The sequence below is a fragment of the Theropithecus gelada genome, chromosome 5, assembly GCF_003255815.1.
Source record: "Theropithecus gelada isolate Dixy chromosome 5, Tgel_1.0, whole genome shotgun sequence".
NCBI classification, from domain to species: Eukaryota; Metazoa; Chordata; class Mammalia; order Primates; family Cercopithecidae; genus Theropithecus; species Theropithecus gelada.
The window spans coordinates 182,767,818-182,788,220 of NC_037672.1; the positions used below are offsets into that span (position 1 = coordinate 182,767,818).

The window sequence follows — 20,403 nt, forward strand, 5'->3', positions numbered from 1 at the left end:
GTTTGCAAACTGCATGAGATAAACTGAAAATATTTAGCATTGTATTCAGGGCAGAGTAGGTGTTCGGCCCACCTGTCGCCTTCCGAATTGCCAGTGCATAGCTGTATCTCTTTCCCAGCACACACGCCAGCAGGCAACTGCTGTTATTATGCCTCATGAGGCAATCGGGGCTGAGTGAACTTCCTAAGCTTCTCTCTTTTTGCTTTCTATAATCACCTTTGCTTTCTAACATCCCTTTTCTGTTTTACTTTTATCTTAGAGGAAAAGAGTTTTTCTTCCATTCCAAGGTTAAACTTTTCAACTAGGTTTTAATGTTCATCCCTCCCACCTCCCCTGGAGCCTCTAGCCATTTTCTCCTTCTGGAAAACATCTCAATCGATCCCTCTCTGTTTGCACCTTCTTCTAAACTGAAAAACAGAATGAGGTGCATCAATGTTAAAACAGAGAAATAAAATGCAATTGCTTCCTTTCTCTCCCACCCTACTTGATTTTTTCCACATTTTTTTTTTTGTTTTTTAAAGACGGCTTCCGATGCCTAACCATTCACGCGTTCTAAATAATTTCCAATCTGGTCTGCATGTTCGCCTCTGCTATTTTTTTTCAAATTCATTAGTGATTTCATAGTTATGAAGTCCAGTTACTGCTTCTGGGACATCACGCTGTTGCACCTAACTCTGCTGTGGCCTGCGTATTGGATATCTCTGCTGGTCTCTTCGATTCAAAATGTTTAAAATCGGTATCATCCCCCGACCTCCAATTTATCTTTTCATGTTCCTCTCAGTCTCTCACTTGGGTGCCAAGTGTTCATCTTTGCTTTTTCCCCTTCCTTCCACCCAGTCCGTGCTTCTGTCCTCCTCCGCCGCCTGACAATTTTACGTCCTGAACGTCTATATAATTTATTGTTACTGTTACTCCATTGGATGTAATGAGGCTCTCATCACTCACTTGCCACCTGAGCTACTGCAGTTTCCTCCTTACACTCATTCCACCTCCTGCCTTCCTTCATTCCACTCACTCACCTACAGTTCTGCCAGATTAGTTTTTTTTCTTTTTCTTTTCTTTTCTTTTCTTTTTTTTTCTGAGACACAGTTTCACTCTGTTGCCCAGGCTGGAGTGCAATGGTGCAATCTCAGCTCACTACAACCTCTGCCTCCCAGGTTCAAGCAATTTTCCTGCCTCAGCCTCCCAAGTAGCTGGGATTACAGGCATGCGCCACCATGCTCAGCTAATTTTTGTATTTTTAGTAGAGATAGGGTTTTGCTATGTTGGCCAGGCTGGTCTCGAACTCCTGATCTCAAGTGATCCACCCACCTCAGCCTCCCAAAGTGCTGGGATTACAGGTGTGAGCCACCGCACCTGGCTCAGATTAATTTTTAAGTGTATTTATTAATATATCACTTTTTTGTATAAAATCCTTTTGTGGCTACCCATTTTCTATTGAGTCAAGTATATTCCACTCCATTTGCTTTGGTTGGCCTTGCAAAGCTCTTCACAGTAGAGAAGTCACCGTGGCTAACATCTATGGAATTCTGCTATGTTCCAGGGCCTCGGAAGCACTTACAGACGTTATCTCCTCTTATCTCACAAGAACCCTGTGTGGCAGGCTCAGTATTGTTTGGATGACACAGTGAGAATCCAGAGGTTTAACCAGGATTAGAACTGTGTGTCTCTATCTCTACAGCCTAACGAGAGAGCCCACGAGAGAATCTTTAAGACCGCCTCCACTCACAACTGCCTCCAGACTCCCCCACAGTCTCACCCTGACGGCTTCAGGACGTGATCACACTCCACTCAGTGGTCTCACCTCTGCCTGCTGAGGACAAATGCTTTCCGGTGCCCCACTCAGGCCCTTTCTAACAGAGCAGTGTGTGTTTATCTTGCTGCCTTATAGCAGTGTGCACTCAGGAGCGTGCGGATGCCCTCCGTTCATGTTGGTGTCCTCTTCAACATCCTAGCACATGGGCCTGAACATAGGAGTGACTCCATATGTGTTGAATTCCAATGCCTAGGTTTTCTGCCTTGCTAGAAAACAGGTTCTTTAAGAGTAGGACAAACTATAAGAAATGTTTGTATATATTATAGTATTGAACATGATGCATTATACATAGCTGATAGTAACTATCAAATGAATGAATTAATAAATAGAATAAAAGAAAGGGAATCACTTAAGCTGTATGGGTTTCTTCAACTATAAAATAAAGAGGTTAGGACAGACTGCCTCTAAGATTCCTTTCAGATCTAAAATGTTATGAGTTTAAGATTCTGCTTATTCTGTTTTTTAATTCTGCTTATTCTTTGTTTTTTAATTCTGCTTATTGTAATACTTTTTTATTTTGTGTCAGTAAACAAAAAAGTAAGTGGACATTTGTATCTGTGAAATTAAACCCAAGAAGCCATCATAATGAAATCACCTTTGCAAAAACTGTAACAGTGAGAAAATGATTGCAGTGAAAGAGAACGTATCTAATCAATCCCCACCTTGCCTTTAACCTCCAAACTGCCTTTAGTCCTTCCTGGGCATGACAGCCCTTGCCAAACCTACACAGCCTTTGCAAAGCTAATAAAAGACCACAAGTTAGGAGAGTGAGGGACCTGAATTCTGTTAAGGTACGGATGTGCACGATTATCAGCCATTATCCTGAAGGAAACAAGATTTGCAACATGCTCAATTATTTCTGCAGATAGCAACACTATTGTATACTAGAACCTAAGATTGGCCTTTTGAAATGTCTTTTCAGGTTTTTGCACTTCTGATCACCAATGGCTCCACTTGGACCCACCAACCAGCTACATGGCCTCACTCACAAGGAGACCCCCTGGACTGCAAACTATCCTAGAAAAAACCTAGTCTCCAAATTTTGGCAGAGATTGACTTGAGCAATAACTCAATCTCCCACGTGCTGTGGCCAGTCTTGTGTCAATTACACTATTGCAATGCCACAGTCTCAGTGAATTGGTTTTGTCTGTGCAGTGGGCAAGAAGATCCCATCAGGTGGTTACAATAACTTTTTTTTTTTTTTTAATAGAGCCTTCCTCTGTCTCCAGGCTGGGAGTGCAGTGGCGCGATCTTGGCTCACTGCAACATCCGCCTCCTGGGTTCAAGCGATTCCCCTGCCTCAGCCTCATGAGTAGCTGGGATTATAGGCACATGCAACCACACCCAGCTAATTTTTTGTATTTCAGTAGAGAAGGGGTTTCACCATTTTGACCAGGATGGTCTCGATCTCCTGACCCGTGATCCACCCGCCTCGGCCTCCCAAATTATTTTTGTATTTTATATAAAATGTTAGATTGGGTGCTAAGTTAATTTCTTCTACTCCTGCTTATACTAGAAATCTTTGAGCATCAAAGTAAACTGGAGCATTTCAATTGCTTTAAGAAACTAATCTGAGTGTACAGAAGAATAAAGAAGTTAAAGAAAATATCCAGCTATGAAGGAACTTGGAAGTTGTTAATGTTCTAGAATTGCACCATGTGTCTTTAAGGGGCAAAGGAGAGAATAATTTAAAACATCCACTAGAGAGCTCTGCAACATTTCCTTTTTGCAAACATTAATCAATGGTAGTTACTCCCCAGAGCAATGTCAGCACTCCCATAGATTCGATTTTACTAATAAGGACTTTGATTATACACCCATGTTCACAGCAACCTTGTTCACAATAGCCAAAAGGTGGAAACAACTCAAGGGTCCACAGACAAATGAACGGGTAAAAAAAATATGGTGCATACATATCATAGAACATTATTCAACCTTAAGAAAGAAGGAAATCCTGGCACATATCACAACATGGATGAAATTTGTGGACAGCGTGCACGGTGAAGTAAGCCAGACACCGAAGGACAAATCCTGTATGATTCCAATCATAATGAAGTACCTGGAGAAGTCAAACTCACAGAGACAGAAAGTAGAATGGTGGTTGCCAGAGGCTAGGGTGAGGTGGCCAGCTCTTGTTTAATGGGTACACAGTATTAGTTTTGGAAGGTGAAAAAATTTTGGAGATGGATGGCGGAGACGGTAGCCCAAGAATGTGAATACATTTAAGGCCTTATGGCTGTACACTTAAAAATGGTTAAAATGGTCAATTTTATGTTATTTACATTTTCCCACAATGAGAAAGGGGAGAAACCTTGAGCAAGTGAACAAGAAAATTATAGCCTCGAAAAAAACAAGAATAGGGAACTATATAATATATTCTTCTGTAGTTTGAACACTCCGATTACCACTGAGAGCTAGTGAAGTGACTGGTCTTGACTTTTCTAAGGATGCTAGCTGTGGAGGAGCAGGAAGAAAGAGATAATCAGGTACAGAGTAGGGAAGGCACTGTGGCTGCTGTGCTGTGGAAGGAGGAAGAAGAAAGAAGAGAGAGAAAGGCCTTGTCATACTTAGGAAATGGATTGCCTGGTGCTGTCCTGTATTCCAGAGCGATATGTGGTGAGAGGGCTTGCTGTGGGATCATAACGTCCGTGAGTGTGAGCCTGGGGGAGGCAGGATGGATGGGCTGAAATACACCAGACAGTACCACTGCCACGTTGGGGCAAAGGCTCTGGGAGCTGCTTCCTGGACTGGAGCCCACCCACTAGCAGGGATGGAGCTTGTCAAACTTCATTATTCTCCAAGATACTGAGAGACCCGGGCCCTTCAGCACCTCACTCATGGATGTTAAATCTGGAATAGATAGTGTAGAGGTGAAGCAAATTTTCTTCCCTCCAGCTTCTGAAGGTTTGATAATTTGAGTCCATAAAACAAACTGACAACAGACAGCTTAACAGCCAGAAGAGAATGTGAATTTACTGACATGCACATGGGCACGGGAGTCCCACAAACATGAGACTCAAAGAAGGGTCAGATGGCTGAAGTTTTTAGACTAGCTTCCATTCCAGGCTATGGAGGGAACAGGGGCTAGGGGCTTCCCGGGGAAGGAGGCGACAAGGTTATGGGAGAGTGAAGGCGGGTCAGCCTGGTGAGCACATGGTGTCTTGTCATGTGGATAAAATCTGCTGTAACCCTGGAGCTGCCCTCAGGAGGAGCAGGTGGGAATGGGGTAAAAGTCTCTATCAGACCTTGAGCAGTGTCAGACTTTAGCCTCTTTTTCCCATGAGTTAACCTTTCCTAGATCCAGATAAGGAAGACAAGGGGGCCTCCGAGCCTATCTGCATGGTCTGTCTACCTCCCTAGAGCAGATTTTCCCTACAGATGCAAATCTGCCTCACAAAGGACAGTTTTTCAGAGCTATTCCTGTGTTCTCTAGCCCCTCTGAATACCGATCTCGAAATATACCAAAGAAGCATATTTTAGGGTAAAATATTCCGGTTTCTTTCAATGGAACGATAGAAATATGCATATTTTAAAAGAGCAAAGACAGTATGGGACACACTGAAGGAAAAATATGAAAAAGACAAGAGCAAAAGGATCAAACGCAGAAGAAAATGTTGGCAGGAGGTGTTGGGGAAGAGTGGGTATAAGAATCACCAGCTGCTTCACGGCCCCAGGGGTATTTGCATAACATCAAAATTAGATTTTGACTGATCTGATTTTCCAACAAATCGATCGGCTTCAGAAGTAAAAAAAATAAACAGAGATAGTCATTTTTACTATTAGTAATCATCAAAAGTAAAAATCGATTTGAAAATTTCTGTGTAGGTTTTCAGTTTTGCAGACTTAATCTCCAGTTCCTTTTAAGAACGGTCTGAACCCAGAGCCTCTCTGTCCATAGCAATGAAATCACATGTTACACTGAAGACTTGACCAGCGGTGTCACAAGCACCCACATGTCTTACCTCACAAGGCACCAAGGCCTCCCTGGAACTGCTGTACTGTCAGAATCAATCTCTCTCTGGGGTCTGCTTTTGAGGTTCAGCCCATCAGCTCCATTGCACTGACACAGCTCAGTTTATGCCAAAGACAGCTGCCACCTCAGTCCCCACAAAAGAACAAAACACACCATCATCCCAGGTGATGCAACCCACTCCCTCAGCAAACATCACTGTGACTAGAAAATCACAGACGCTCAGAGAATGAAGGAGGTCTGGAGACCATCTCCTCGGAGCCCAGCCCTTTCCTGAAGCAGAGACAGGAGGGGCTTGATCACACAGGGAGCCAGGGACTGAGCCGGGATGCCTCCTGACACCCCGGCTGGCCCCATTTCCATGCTGCCATGTATGACCAAACATTAGTGTTTTAATGACCCCTTCATCTGATCACATTGCTTTGCACACTTATTTTAATTTTAGACTTGAAAACCTGTGATTTACTAGCTGTTTGCTTCCAAGAATCCACAACACAGAAAAGAAAGAAGAACAAATTAGGACAATAGGCCACCGGGGGCCAAAATTCTCACTCTCAGCCTGCATCTCTTATGAGTGACAGGGCAAGCCCTGAAGCCACTGAAGCAACAGCAGTGAACTAAGTCAGGGCCAAATACTGTGGGCTTGTTTTGGTGTCACGGCACCTCCTGAACTCCTTACCTGTATGTTTGAGCAATTCCCTACCATACAAACCTCTACTCTATTGATTTATCCCAATACAGAATCCAAGAAGGCCAGGTGAAACTTCCCTTGTCCTCGTAACTGAGGTTCGATTTAGGTTCAGATTTCCAATGGGAATGAATAACCCAAGGAGGTGAGGTCCGTGGAGGAAAGTGGCAGTGGCGTGAGCATCCGTTCTGCTGCAGCGGATGCAGCGGTCATGGTGCCCGCTGCCCAGTGCCCGGCTGGCTTCTTGCTCAGAGACAGGTCTCAATGTCTGTGGTCCTAGCTAGCGCTTTCTGCTGATTGGCCCAGACAGGTCAGCTGAGAACGAAGGACTAGGGTTCCTCTCTGAGAATTTTGCCTTAACAATAAGAAACTTGAATAACAGTGACTTTGTCACACTGTAACATTAACAATTTCTTTTTCAGAGAAGTAAAATGTGGCCAAGTTATATTTTTCCTGAAAGAATCTAATTTTCAAATAATTCTGGACAATCCCTCCATTGTTTTCTTCTGAAAACATTATTATTGGAAAAGTTTGGTCCGAAATTCATAGCAGAGAGTTTCACTTGGATTAAAATTAGCCGGAGAGAATGATCAGTAAGGACCAGGAAAAGGGACTATATTAGAGTCATGGAGTTTGAAATCCCATTGACCACAATTATCCAGCTCTGAACAAGGATCAAATGCTCACAGGCCAAAAAAAGCTCTGGATTAGGTCAAGTAATCTCACTTAACCAACGTGTATATAACAAATACTCCAGTGGATTCCACAGCGATTTCGTTTTGGAATTTGTCATGGCAAATAGGTAGGAAAGACAGATTGCAATGGAGTCATGCATAAAGAAATGCACTTAAAGAAAAGGGGTAATTTTTTCCAGCATTGATGGGTTTTGAATTAGATACAAATCCTCATATAAAGGATTTAGACATGTTGGCCGGGTGCGGTGGTTCACGCCTGTAATCCCAGCACTTTGGGAGGCCGAGGGGGGTGGATCACAAGGTCAAGAGATCGAGACCATCCTGGCCCCGTCAGGTGAAACCCCGTCTCTACTAAAAATACAAAAATTAGCTGGTGTGGTGGCGAGCACCTGTAGTCCCAGCTACTCAGGAAGCTGAGGCAGGAGAATCTCTTGAACCCAGGAGGTGGAGGTTGCAGTGAGCCGAGATCATACCACTGCACTCCAGCCTGGTGACAGAGCAAGACTCTTTCTCAAAAAAAAAAAAAAAAAAAAAAAAAGATTTAGACATGTTTGCTGCCATTAGGTACATTCAACAAGTGTCAAGAATCAGCAGGATGCTGGATTAAAAGAGAACAGTAATAGATAGTGACAACTGGATCAACCGCCTCCTAGAAAGCAAGGAAGGAAGCACCTTTCCCAGAAAGCGCAGACTGTCCGGGGGGCTGACCCAGGCGGGGACTGCTGGAAACACAGATCAGAGACAAGGAAACGCCAGAGGTGCAATGTGTGCATTTAATCATGGGCACTAACATCAAAAGTTAATTTGGAAAGCACAGAAAACATTCTAGCAGGATGAAAGAGCAGGCCTTTACACCTTCTCAACTGTTAGCAGAAGGAGAAGAAGAACTCTGAGAAGGGAAGAATACCAAAGACATAGAAACATTTGAGAGATTATACTGAGCTTAACTAGAATCTTAATATGTGGATGAGGCAAAACTTTAGACAGTAGACTTTTCCTAAGTGAATTTCTTTTGGAAATACCAGCAACACTCAACTTAGAGGACAATATTTATGCCAGAGGTAGTGAGGTCACAGATTATATAATAATTTTCTTTAAACAGCTAATGGCCAGGCACGGTGACTCATGCCTGTAATCCCAGCACTTTGGGAGGCCGAGGCAGGTGGATCACCTGAGGTCAGGAGTTCAAGACCAGCTTGACCAACACGGTGAAACCCCGTCTCTACTAAAAATGCAAAAATTAGCTGGGTTTGGTGGTGCACGCCTGTAACCCCAGCTACTCGGGAGGCTGAGGCAGGAGAATCCCCTGAATCCGGGAGGCAGAGGTTGCAGTGAGCCAAGATTGCGCCACTGCACTCCAGCCTGTGTGACAAGAGTGAAACTCTGTCTCGAAAAAAATTAATAAAAAAACAAACACACAGCTAGTAACCAGGTTTGGACATATGGAAATTCCTTCCTTCTTGTTTCAATTCACTGCTCCTTTCTAAGCACAGAACTGCTCTGTCGTGTAACAGGATGATTGGCAAGGGATGCTCTGTGACCCGTGAAGTGTGTGCCCCTAACAAACAGCCATATCCTCTGCAGAGAGTTCTTGGTGGAGGATGCTCCACTGGGAAAAGCCAAGCCACTGGGTGATGCATTGCCCTCAAGTTTCCCAGCGATTCCAGTGATACCTGCCCTGCATTACAAGTACTGCTTACACATGGCGGGGAAAAAAAAAAAAAAAAGCACATGTCAGTGATTAGTTGGTATTACTGAGCTATTGGAAAAGCTGCCAGCAACTGCAGCAACTCCTGACACTCAGGAAACAATACCCCAAAGGAAGACCTCAGAAGCAAGAGCTTCTTCTGCCCACTTCTGCCTTCAGTTCCTCAGCCCAATTCTCCTGAGACCAGACAGAGAAACCGCAATCCCTCCTGCTCCAGGCATGTCACAGTAACCACAACTCCTGTGCCCCAGAGCCAGCCCTAAAACCTAAAAGTATTACTCTAACTTTCCCGCCACCTTTCTGGGTAAAAACTGGCGACAAAGACACGCTCTGAGCCACCTTGTTTGAGTGTCGGTCACCAGACCCGATTCCGGAGAGGGCCCCGCCACACCAGCAGGAGGGAAAGCTGCCCAGAGAGGCCAAGAGGAATCTGGACAGACAGGCCATGCTGGGTGTCCCCACTCCGTCTATTCGCATTAGACCACACCTTTCCGTCCAACCATACGCCTACATGGCTGCCCGTACTTTGTGAAACCTGAGCATAAAAACGGACAGTTTCCCTGTGTCTTTGGGTCTTCAATCTGAAGGCTCCTATGTCCACTTTAATACAATTTGTACGTCTTTTCTCAAATGAATCTGCCTATCGTGAGTTGATTTTTCAGCGAACCTTCAGAGGGTGAAGGGAAAATTTCTCCTAGGCCCTGACACAACCATAACTACTGCAGTCTGAAACAGGCATGCTCCACAACCTATAGTCACAGCTATAGAAAGTCATGGAACACAGACGGCTACGGTTCAAACCAGCACGAGAGAGAGTTCAAAAAGCTAAGGAGTTAGGCTGGGTGCAGTGGCTCACGCCTGTAATCCCAGCACTTTGGGCAGATTACCTGAGGTCAAGAGTTCAAGACCAGCCTGGCCATCATGGTGAAACCCCGTCTCCACTAAAAATAAAAAAAAATTAGCAGGACATGGTGGCAGGTGCCTGTAATCCCAGCTACTAGGGAGGCTGAGACACGAGAATCGTTTGAACCCAGGAAGCAAAGGTTGTAGTGAGCCGAGATCATGCCACCACACTCCAGCCTGGGCGACAGAGCAAGATCCCATCTCAAACAAAAAAGCTCAGGAGTTGGATAGCACAGGGGCTAACATTCCATCTAAGCAAAGTGACTATAATACAACCACTTTTTGACATCTAAATAAACTTTGTGCCTTTAATGACTGTTTTCTGATTAACATCCCATTACTGCCTGAAGACAAAACAAAGCTGAAAGGGACAGATTGTGTGAGAGCCAAAGAAACCCTTTCACATATTAAACCATTGACCATTTTAAGACATATTCTAAATGGATCATTCTAGCAATTAAGCAGAGGGGAAAGGAACGGTAGGGGATATAAGAAGGGAAACCAGAAAGAAACTTTGACAGTTGATGTCAAAAATAAGAAAGGCTCAAACTAGTACCATGGCTGTAAGGAAGAAAAGAAAGGGGAAATTTTCTAAACATATATTTAGAAGTTAAATCAATCACACTCGATTATTCACTGGATAATGAAAGACTGGGTGAGGAAAATAAAAACATCAAGAATCATTCCTGGGTGTTTTTGGAGGCAGCGTTGCTTGGGGTTAGTCAGTCATGGGAGGCAAAATAAGAACAAGATAATGACTACAAAAACACAAATGGAACTAACTAGTGGCTGCATTGATTTGCATGTCAGCCTTATTGCTTTGTCTTTACCTCTGGGGAAAAAAATTGAAGATGTAATAGGAATAAAATGCAGAGCAGTGTGGAGAGGGTGTGAGTTTAGCACAAGGTAATATCCAAATCTTTAGAAAAAGCAGAGAATGTTATTTGGATACTGTGAGCTTCACTGTAGAGGCCAAGCCATGGTGAGATTCGATAAAGGTGCATGGAGCATAAATCTAAAAGGTGATTATGCTACTGATGACCCACACGATGCTGTGGATGACGTGTTTAATGGCACCATCCTGATCCACTCTTACCTAGGGGATGTTTAATGGAGCTACACAAAACCTGTCGTGCTTTGGTTCAATGAGATATATATATATATATATATATATATATATATTTTTTTTAAGCTCACACTTTAAGCAAGGAACCTAAAATCTCTTCCATCATCACAGTACACAGAGGCAATACTAATTTTCAGAGCAGGCTGATCTGGAACAAAGGAGATAGGAATCAGGGCAGCCTCTGACAGTGCTCACAGGAGAAAGAGATGGTGCAGCCTTATACAGCCACACCCAGCATTCACAGGCAATGGCTGGAGGTAAGAAGCAGTCAGTCCAGTCTAGATAAGAGATTTGGGACACACAGTGGATAATCCAATCTGGGACAGGCAGAAGCTACTCCTTAGTCAGATGGTTAAGGTTTCTCAAAGAATTGGTGGCTGTCATCAGGACCCACTGTCTTCTTTGCCATTCTCTGTACTTAAGTGTGCACAGGGATTTGGACATATTTTTTATTTTACAGTGTAGATTCTGTCGTTCTTGAAAACCTTTTTTCATTTTGTGAAGCACTGAGTTTATTTATGTTTTTTTTTTTGTTTTTTTTTTTAAGAGACAGGGTCTCACTCTTTCACCCAGGGTGGATTGCAATGGCGTGATCATGGGTCCTGCAGCCTCGACTTCCTGGGCTTAAGCGATCCTCCCCCTCAGCCTCCCCAGTGGCTGGGACTCCAACAGGCATACTCAGCACTGAGTTTAAACCCACCTAACAACCAACTACGCGACATGCCCAGGAATTCCCACAGCCAAGATTGTCTAGTGGAGTCAAGGGCTTGATATTCAGAGTTGGAAAAATAAAGAGCTCTCCTTAACAAACTATATCTGAATAAGTAGACTTGTGTTTGGGGGAGCCAGTGTGACAGTAGAGCCCAACAAGTATTATACCTTGAAGCCTTGACACGTTCCTTACAGTCATAAGCACTCAGCAAATTGTTACCAAGCTGGATGCCACAGAAGACTTACTACAAAGGGGTAAAGTTGGAAATATGAAAATGAGTTAGGCTGTGGCCATAACCTGGAGGAAAACAGGTAAGGGTTGATCTACCTGTTGAAAACAGGTAAGATAGAGGCAACGGCACTAGAAAGGAGCAGACAGCTGCACATGGTGGCACACACCTGCAGTCCCAACTACTAAGGAGGTTGAGGAAGGAAGGTCTCCGAGCCCGGGAGTTTGAGGTTGTCGTGTGCTGTGACCACACCTGGGAACAGCCACTTCACTCCAGCTTGGGCAATATAGTGAGAACCCATCTCTAAAAATAAAAAGAAGAAGGGGAAGAAAGGAGAAGATAGCTAAGAGAAATTTAGACTCAGACAATCATTCATAAGTGAAAAGGCAGTGAAGTACGTAGGACAAATAAGTTACTATACTTGAGAGTAAAATATTAAATTGGCCAGATCTTAACTTATGAGAAATAATAGGGCTACCTATTCCACACTGACACCCAGCAGTGAACCACACAGGCTTTAGGTTAACAACGGGACTCTCTCCAGGCAAGTACAAGTCCCAGTTCTCTTATCAAAGAGAACTCAACTTGGATTTACACGAAGGTCAAAGGATCCAGCTCTGTAAGTCACACCTAAAAACATTCCAGGCATAAAATAATGAGGACTACTAGGCTATAGAGACGGTTATTTGCAAAGTGATAGAATCCCATTTCTCATTAATTTTGAAATAATTTACCACATAGAGAAAAAAATTCAAAAAATATAGCAAAGGCAGTGACACCAAGACAAATGTGAATTACTACCCAATATTCTCCTGTTTGCAAAATGTGGGATTAGATGAGTTGGAAGAAACTGCCTACAATTTACTGCAATACTTTGTGGGTATGTATGAGTGCAAGTGGGAGAGGGAGAGGGCGAGGGAGAGAGAGAGAAAGAGAGAATTATATTTCAGACCAAAAATCTGATTCAGTCATTAAAACTACAGACTGCTTTTAATCTAGAGCCCAAGGATAGTCTAAAAAGCAGTGCAATTAGCAAGTTGTCTAAAACATTGTTTGTAGACAGCTATCTCTCTCCGGGTAAAGACTGACCTCATTGTGTACAAATCTAACATTTGCAGTCTCAATTGCATGAAACAAGGTAGATAAACTAGGTTGCATTTATTTCTCTTCCTAAAGAATTAGCCCTAGTATTTCGTTAGTCAGTTTTAAATTATGATACCATTTATAAAATGCAATTTGTATCTATCTTTTCAGAATACGTATACTGTGTAGACTATGTTTCCAAATTTGATTTTTCTCCTTGTCTTACCCAAAATGTTAAAGAAGGATTTTTTTTTTTTTTTTTTTGAGATGGAGTTTCGTTCTTGTTGTCCAGGCTGGAGTGCAATGGTGCAATCTCGGCTCACTGCAACCTCTACGTCCTGGGTTCAAGCGATTCTCCTGCCTCAGCCTCTCGGGTAGCTAGGATTACAGGCATGTGTCACCACAGCTGGCTAATTTTTTGTATTTTTAGTAGAGATGGGGTTTCTCCATGGTGGTCAGGCTAATCTCAAACTCCCGACCTCAGGTGATTTGCCTGCCTCGGCCGCCTAAAATGCTGGATTACAGGTGTGAGCCGCCACGCCCAGCCGAAGAGGAAAATTTACAATAACTTATAAACTTATGGCAGAAATATTTTTAAAATATCAAGGGGCTGTTTGGGGGTTATTATATATTTACGCTAATCACTGAAATACTCATGTCTATAGGGATTTTAACAACTGGATTTTTTTACAATGAATTATAATATCTTTGATTAGCATACAAAGATAAATTTATATTTGCTAAATTATTCTCATTAAGGCAAATGTTGAAATAATTATCAGGGTTTCAAACAATGAATTACAAGCTCCTTAGCAGAGCAAAATATATGTGTATTTACTGGACAAATCTTATCAAGACAAGTACTGAAATTAACAAGATATTAAACCTGAAGTTGGTCAGAAAATTCATGTAACTAAATCATTTGAAACCTGAGTTTTGTGGTTAAAAAGTAGGCTTTCTGTTAATTTAATTTCTGTTAAGTCTTCCATTTTATAAAATATGAAATAGCAGCCCCTTAGTAAAAATCAAGTATAGGAATCATAAGAAAGATCTACTATAAAAAAGGCTATTAAGTAGATTATTGATAAATCAGAACTATTATATGATTAGTTTGTTCTCTTCTTTGTGAATTACATCAGGAAATCGTATTTTAAAAGCATATTAGTATACTTCTATCCATTCTTCAAAATCTGGGTAAAAAATGTTTCTTGTGGTATCACTGCTGAAGAAAATATTACTTTGAAATATTATTACTTTTTTAAAGTTTAATTTCTGAGTCCTACTTTTAATACTTGAAGCTAAAATGACAATTTTAAATTTTTTATTTATATATTTTCTAGTATATTAGGATGACTAAGAATTAATTAAAATATTAGAGGCTATAGGGTCTAAAATAGTTATTAAGGACAATATGGAAAGACCATCTTTCAGAAGGCTGAGATTGGAAAGCAAGAAATTCCAGCTGTGCAGTTTGAGAGTAAATGGCCTGTGAAGTAACCGAACCAAGTTACTCAACATCTTCATGTGAGGGCATTTTTAAGTTGTGAAAAATCCTTATTATGAAATTAGAGTTTTATTACATGAATGTTTTGATCGATTATCTTCTTGGAAAGACTAACTTCAATAATTAGTCTGGAGAGAGGGTGGGGCAAAACTTACATGGGGAATTCTGTAGCCTCTGTGTGAAGAAGAGGTTAGAGATAAAAATGGTGTTTTTTCTCAAAAAAAAAAAGAAAGAAAGAAAGAAAAAGAAAGGAACCACATGCATGTTCAGCCCTGATTGCTTTCTGCATCTTGCTAAAGCTGCTGTAACAGCTCCCGGGTTATTGATTTTGTATATTAACTCGATTCTCCTCTGCTGACAGCAATTGGTTTAGCTGCGCTGGGATTCATCCAGTATTCCCAACTGTGATGTTAATTCCATGGCAAAGTAAATAAAAGCTCTGTTCTGAAGTCGTAATCCCTGAGTCGGAACCTGGCTTTGCCGCTGGCATGCCTTCACAGAAGTCACTTCACTCTCTAAGTCCAGGGCTCCTCATCTGTGAACTGAGAAAAATGAAAGCACTGATTCCATGGGGTGCTGTGAGTATTATGATTCCATGGGGTGCTGTGAGTATTGATTCCATGGGGTGCTGTGAGTATTATGATTCCATGGGGTGCTGTGAGTATGAAGTCCATGGAAGGTTCTCAGGGGTGCCTTCCCGGAGCAAAATACGCATGTAACAAATATCAGCCATCATTATTTCTACTAAAGCACTAAAAGAAACACAACCAAAAGACCTAAAACGCAGCTTTCTATTTTATAGTGATTTTTGGGGGGGCATGCCATAGGAAATGATTTGATATCTGCAGATTTTAAATTCAAAATCTTTCATGGCTCATTGAGAAAAATCTTGGGCTCTTTAAGATTAGTGTGAGGTTTAGAGATAATAAATGTAAAGCATGTGACATAATGCCTGACAGATCCTCAGTAAGTGGTAGGAGGTGCTGTTATTACCAATATCATCACGATTCATACATTTCTTTTCTCTCCACTTTGGCTTGACATGTGGATGCATGAGGCCAGTAGGAAGAAGTCACCCACAGCTATCTGGAACATTGTGGGGAAGGCCGAGTTTCTGGTCAGTACATATCCTTCAAAATTCCTTTCCCCTCAGAAAGAGGGATCCCTCTGATACCTGCTTTTCTAGATCTCTTCCCTCCCCCTCTGCCAGATATGTTTTTTGGGAAGCATCCGTTGAATAATGAAATAATTGATTTCTATATATTCTCCTCAGGGTATGTTTTTGCATTTGGACTGATAATTCATTAAACCAGGATAACGATGGAATGGCCCCCGTGGGTAGCTGTAAGGACCCTGTGATGATCTTTCCCAGAGTCTCAGATTGCACGATAACCTTGAAACTTACAAACCTGGCTTTGGTTATAAGGAATCATGTTCAAGGGAACTACTGAATGGAAGTTATTAAAAGTGTTAAAATCAACAGAGCGTGCAGAGATCTACAGAATAATTACTGTGGCATTCCGTCAAGATCATACTTGATTTAGAAAACTAGTGGCCCATAGATTTGGTCTTATTAGGCCTCCAAGAATACTTATACAGCAAAAATACCCATTCTTCTGGAAATTTACTCTCTTGGCAATTGCATAATTTTTTTTTTTTAAATCTAGAAATCACCATACATTCATTTAAAACTACTTTGAGATAGGAATTTTACTTATCTGAGAACTGTGGTCTCCTATTATGACTTCAATTTTCTAAATTTAACTTATGAATGCATAATCTTATTAATTAACTGGAAACATGGTTTCTGAGAGAAAAAGACCTGCCTAAATGTCTACCACCCCTACAGTATAAGGGCAGCAGGATCTCCATCTGTGCGCAGGAAGGAATGTCACAGGATTGGGAGTATGGATCTGCGCATTTTAGAAGTGGGGACAGAGGTTGGGAGAAACATCGCAGTTCATTGAAGGTGTGTCCCCTTTACTCCAGCGCTACTGGATGGACCTGAAAACTGGACCAAAGAATCATCTTACTGGGTGGCAGTGGCCCCTTCAGACGTTGGACTATGGGGAGACACCTGTCCCTCTGTGAGAACGGTAAAAAGCTTCCCTGTGTGTGGTGCTTGGCCTGTATGTAATATCTCAACGGCAGTTAGGAACAGGAAGAAAGTTCCTCTGCCTTGGTGTTTCCCTGAATTGCTGATTAGATAAATAACAGTGCATGCCGCACAACGACAGAAGCAACTTATAAGCATCAAGGGTTACTTGAGGCAACCGCAAATCTGATTTTGGTATTGTGGAGTAGACTTGATATTTCATGAGACTAAAAAGAAGAGAAAATACAAAAATAAGCAGTTCCCCAGGGAGTTATGGCAAAACTCAGGACATTAAATGAGACTGAACCGAGTGAGAAGTGCAGCTACCTCCAAGGGTCAAAGAAATAGGCCTGGCATGGTGGCTCACACCTGTCATCCCAGCACTTTGGGAGGCCGAGGCGGGCAGATCACCTGAGGTCGGGAGTTTGAGACCAGCCTGACCAACATGGAGAAACCCTGTCTCTGCTAAAATTACACAATTAGCCGGGTGTGGTGGCGCATGCCTATAATCCCAACTACTGGGGAAGCTGAGGTAGGACAATTGCTTGAAGCCGGGAGGCAGAGGTTGCAGTAAGCTGAGATCGTACCATTGCACTCCAGCCTGGGCAACAAGAGTGAAACTCCATCTCAAAAAAGAAAGAAAGAAACAGTGCCAGCCTGCCAAACCATCTGAAGTAGTCTATCTCACTCCAGCGGAGCATCTTCCCCAAGCTGGGGGCCAAAACACCCCAGGGAAACACAGCATTCATAAAATAATGGCTCCAATGAGCTCCTTTTTATATCGATACAAATCTAAACGTAGACAATACATGTAAATGTACATATTTGTGTATGTAACCATCATTTAAGGATGTGTAGAAAACTACTTAAATATACTGTTGATAGTAGTGTTTTATCTTCTCAAGAGATACTAAACGCTGTATTATTTTCATACAGAGGTTGACTAAGATGTTTTGGCTATGAAAAATGATTCTCATTTTCAATTGCTGGAATTTAGAGCAAAACAGTATTCCCTTCCTAAAATAAACGTAACAGTATTCCATTTCTGAAGCATAATGATGCACCTATCAAAATGGTTAACATTTGAGTTTGAATTAGGTTTTCATTGTTTCTTCTGTCTTCTTAATAAATTTTAAACTATTTTTTTCTAGAAGCAAGGTCTTGCTGTTGCCCAGGCTTGTCTCAGTCTCTTGGTCTCAGGCAATCCTCCCATCTCAGCCTCCCAAAGCATTGGGATTACACACACGAGCTACTACGCCTGGGCTCTGTCTTTTTGTAGGTGTATATATGAACTAAGTAGTGACCCTACATGAATTTTCAAGTCAAAGAGAAATAAGGTAGTCAGGGCCCTTCGGACAAAAATAAGTGCCCTGCCGTCATGAGAACCAACACAATCTCCTGTGGTCCCAGCGAAGAGGGCCCTCTGCCTCTTTCTCACATTCTGTGTGAGTCCAAGTGACCGTCCGGACTATTGTAGGGCAGTGCTCATCCGGGGCAAGTCACACTGTGTGATCCACTCCTACTTTTATTCAGATGAAAACAGAGCAAAGTAATATCAAAGGCAATCCAGAAGAAAACTGGCAGAAACGATGAAAAGCGCTCACACATCTCAAGGTCAGTAAGGTGGGTAGAAAAGGGAGCAAAGCCTTGCTCTTGGCACTGGTGATAGATGTTGTGGACTCAGGGCAGGGTCTTGAAGCAAATGACATGGAGGAAGTGGACGTGACATGGTGAATAGGACAAGTTCAGCTTGGTTTATGTTGAGTTCCCATGCAGAGTGTATCATCGATATCAGCTACATAGATGCTGGAAACCGTTCCTGGTTTTCGTTCTGTTTTTCGTTTTGTTTTGTTTTGTTTTGAGACAGAGTTTTGCTCTTGTTGCCCAGGCTGGAGTGCAATGGCCCGATCTCAGCTCACTGCAACCTCTGCCTCCCAGGTTCAAGCGATTCTCCTGCCTCAACCTACTGAGTAGCTGGGACTACAGGCACCCGCCACCATGACCAGCTAATTTCGTATTTTTAGTAGAGATGGGGTTTCTCCATGTTGGTCAGGCTGATCTCGAACTCCTGACCTCAGGTGATCTGCCTGCCTCAGCCTCCCAAAGTGCTGGGATTATAGGCGTGAGCCACCACGCCTGGCATATTTATTTTTATAAGTAATGATTTGCTTTATACATCTCCAGATTTAATATGCCACTCTATCCAAAACTGGGAAAATTTTATTTCTCAAAGTGTTTTTAAGAAACTCTCTCTATAGACATTAGGAAGTTAATTAGAGAAATTTAAGATATTTGGGTCAAAACCAAAACATTTAAAATCATTTTTAGTAAGACTAATCTTTGGTATGAAATAAACACATATTGAAATCATATAAATTTATTATTCATAAACGTAGCTTAAGACAATACCTACCGCAGCACTCTACAACGCAGTGACCAGGAATGAATAAACGAATGGCATCTGCCCACTGTTGATATGATTCCATATGTATCTCGGACTATGTGCATGACTCCAATACATGTGAATATGGTATTCTACCTACACGAAAACGCAAAGAGCTTTCTTCTAATAAATGAATCTTTTGCTCATTATACCCCAAGTCCCCATTTGGGAGAAGTGATATTTAGGGGGGAAATACTGGGAAGAGGCTGGGTGCAGTGGCTCACGCCTGTAATCCCAGCACTTTGGGAGGCCGAGGCGGGTGGATCACTTGAGGTCAGGAGTTCGAGACCAGCTTGGCCAACATGGTGAAACCCCATGTCTACTAAAAATTTAAAAAAAAAAAAAATTAGCAGGGCATGGTAGTGCAAGCCTGTAATCCCAGCTACTTGGGAGGCTGAGGCAGGAGACCAGCTTGAACCTGGGAACCAGGGGTTGCAGTGAGCCGAGATGATGCTGCTGCACTCCAGCCTGGGTGACAGAGCAAAACTCCATCATAAAAAAAAAAAAAAAATGAATGATTGGGAAGACTTGTCCATCTGTTCCATCATATGCTCACTTGTCTTGTTGGTTGAAGTCGAACCATGGGATAAAGGATGTTCGGCCAAATTTCCTTGCTACCTTGCTAGTCTGTCTGTCCACCTTAAATGTTTTTGCTGGGTTGCCTTTTGGCATTATAATGTTATCTTTTATAGTAAGAAACTGATTTAGAGCACTTTAACATAAAATTCCATATAATAAATTTATTTTAGAGCTATGAGGTAGAAAAAGTTTGGTTCTCCTGAGGAGGTGTTATTTATAGTCTTTATAACATAATTGTCATGCTTTCATTTTAACTTTGGCCATGAAGAAACATATTTTTTCACCTGCATGTTTATGTTTACCTGTTTTTCTGGAGAGCTTTGCTTCTTGCCTCTTTTTATTTTGTTTCTTGATGATGGATGTTTTCTTTAAAATCACATATTGTCCTTATGTATAATGTGATTTTAGTTTCCGGGGTTTATTGGTAAATTAAGCTACCTCAGTTCTTTAGTGGAAAATGCAAGGATATAGATGCCATTATAGATATAGATACAGAACTCTGAGCTAAGCACATGCACTCTCTCCCTCCTTCCTTCTCTTCTTCCTGTGCGTGTATTTAAATTGCACAATTCGGTTTAAGTCATTTCCAATCTTCTTGTACAAATGTGCCCTTGGTTTTTAAAGACTCATTAGACCTATCCTTTGTCTTGGTAAACATAACCATATACACAATTGTCTGCCTTTAAGGGAATTGAAACAATCCCAGAATTGTGTTCTCAACATAGCTTAGTATAAGGTATAATTAAAGATTTAAGGACATTTGAGAGGCAACTGTAGAAAATCGACCTGGAGAGGTCATCCGGCAGAACAGAGCTGCGCTCCTCACCACTACCATGTGCATTCTCCCGAAAC

The 20,403-nt window shown here is 42.1% G+C and overlaps 1 protein-coding gene across 2 annotated transcripts in view; it reads right to left on the bottom strand.

The window, feature by feature from the left end:
* Positions 1-20,403, bottom strand: part of SORBS2 (sorbin and SH3 domain containing 2) — a 376,136-nt gene that overhangs the window by 303,032 nt on the left and 52,701 nt on the right. The window contains exon 2 of one of the 2 annotated variants that reach the window (XM_025384769.1): positions 5,471-5,552. The exons of the other annotated variant lie outside the window; for it this stretch is intronic. The gene's annotated coding sequence lies outside the window, so the exon portion shown is untranslated. The remainder of the gene's footprint in view (positions 1-5,470; positions 5,553-20,403) is intronic. 2 annotated transcript variants of the gene reach the window in all.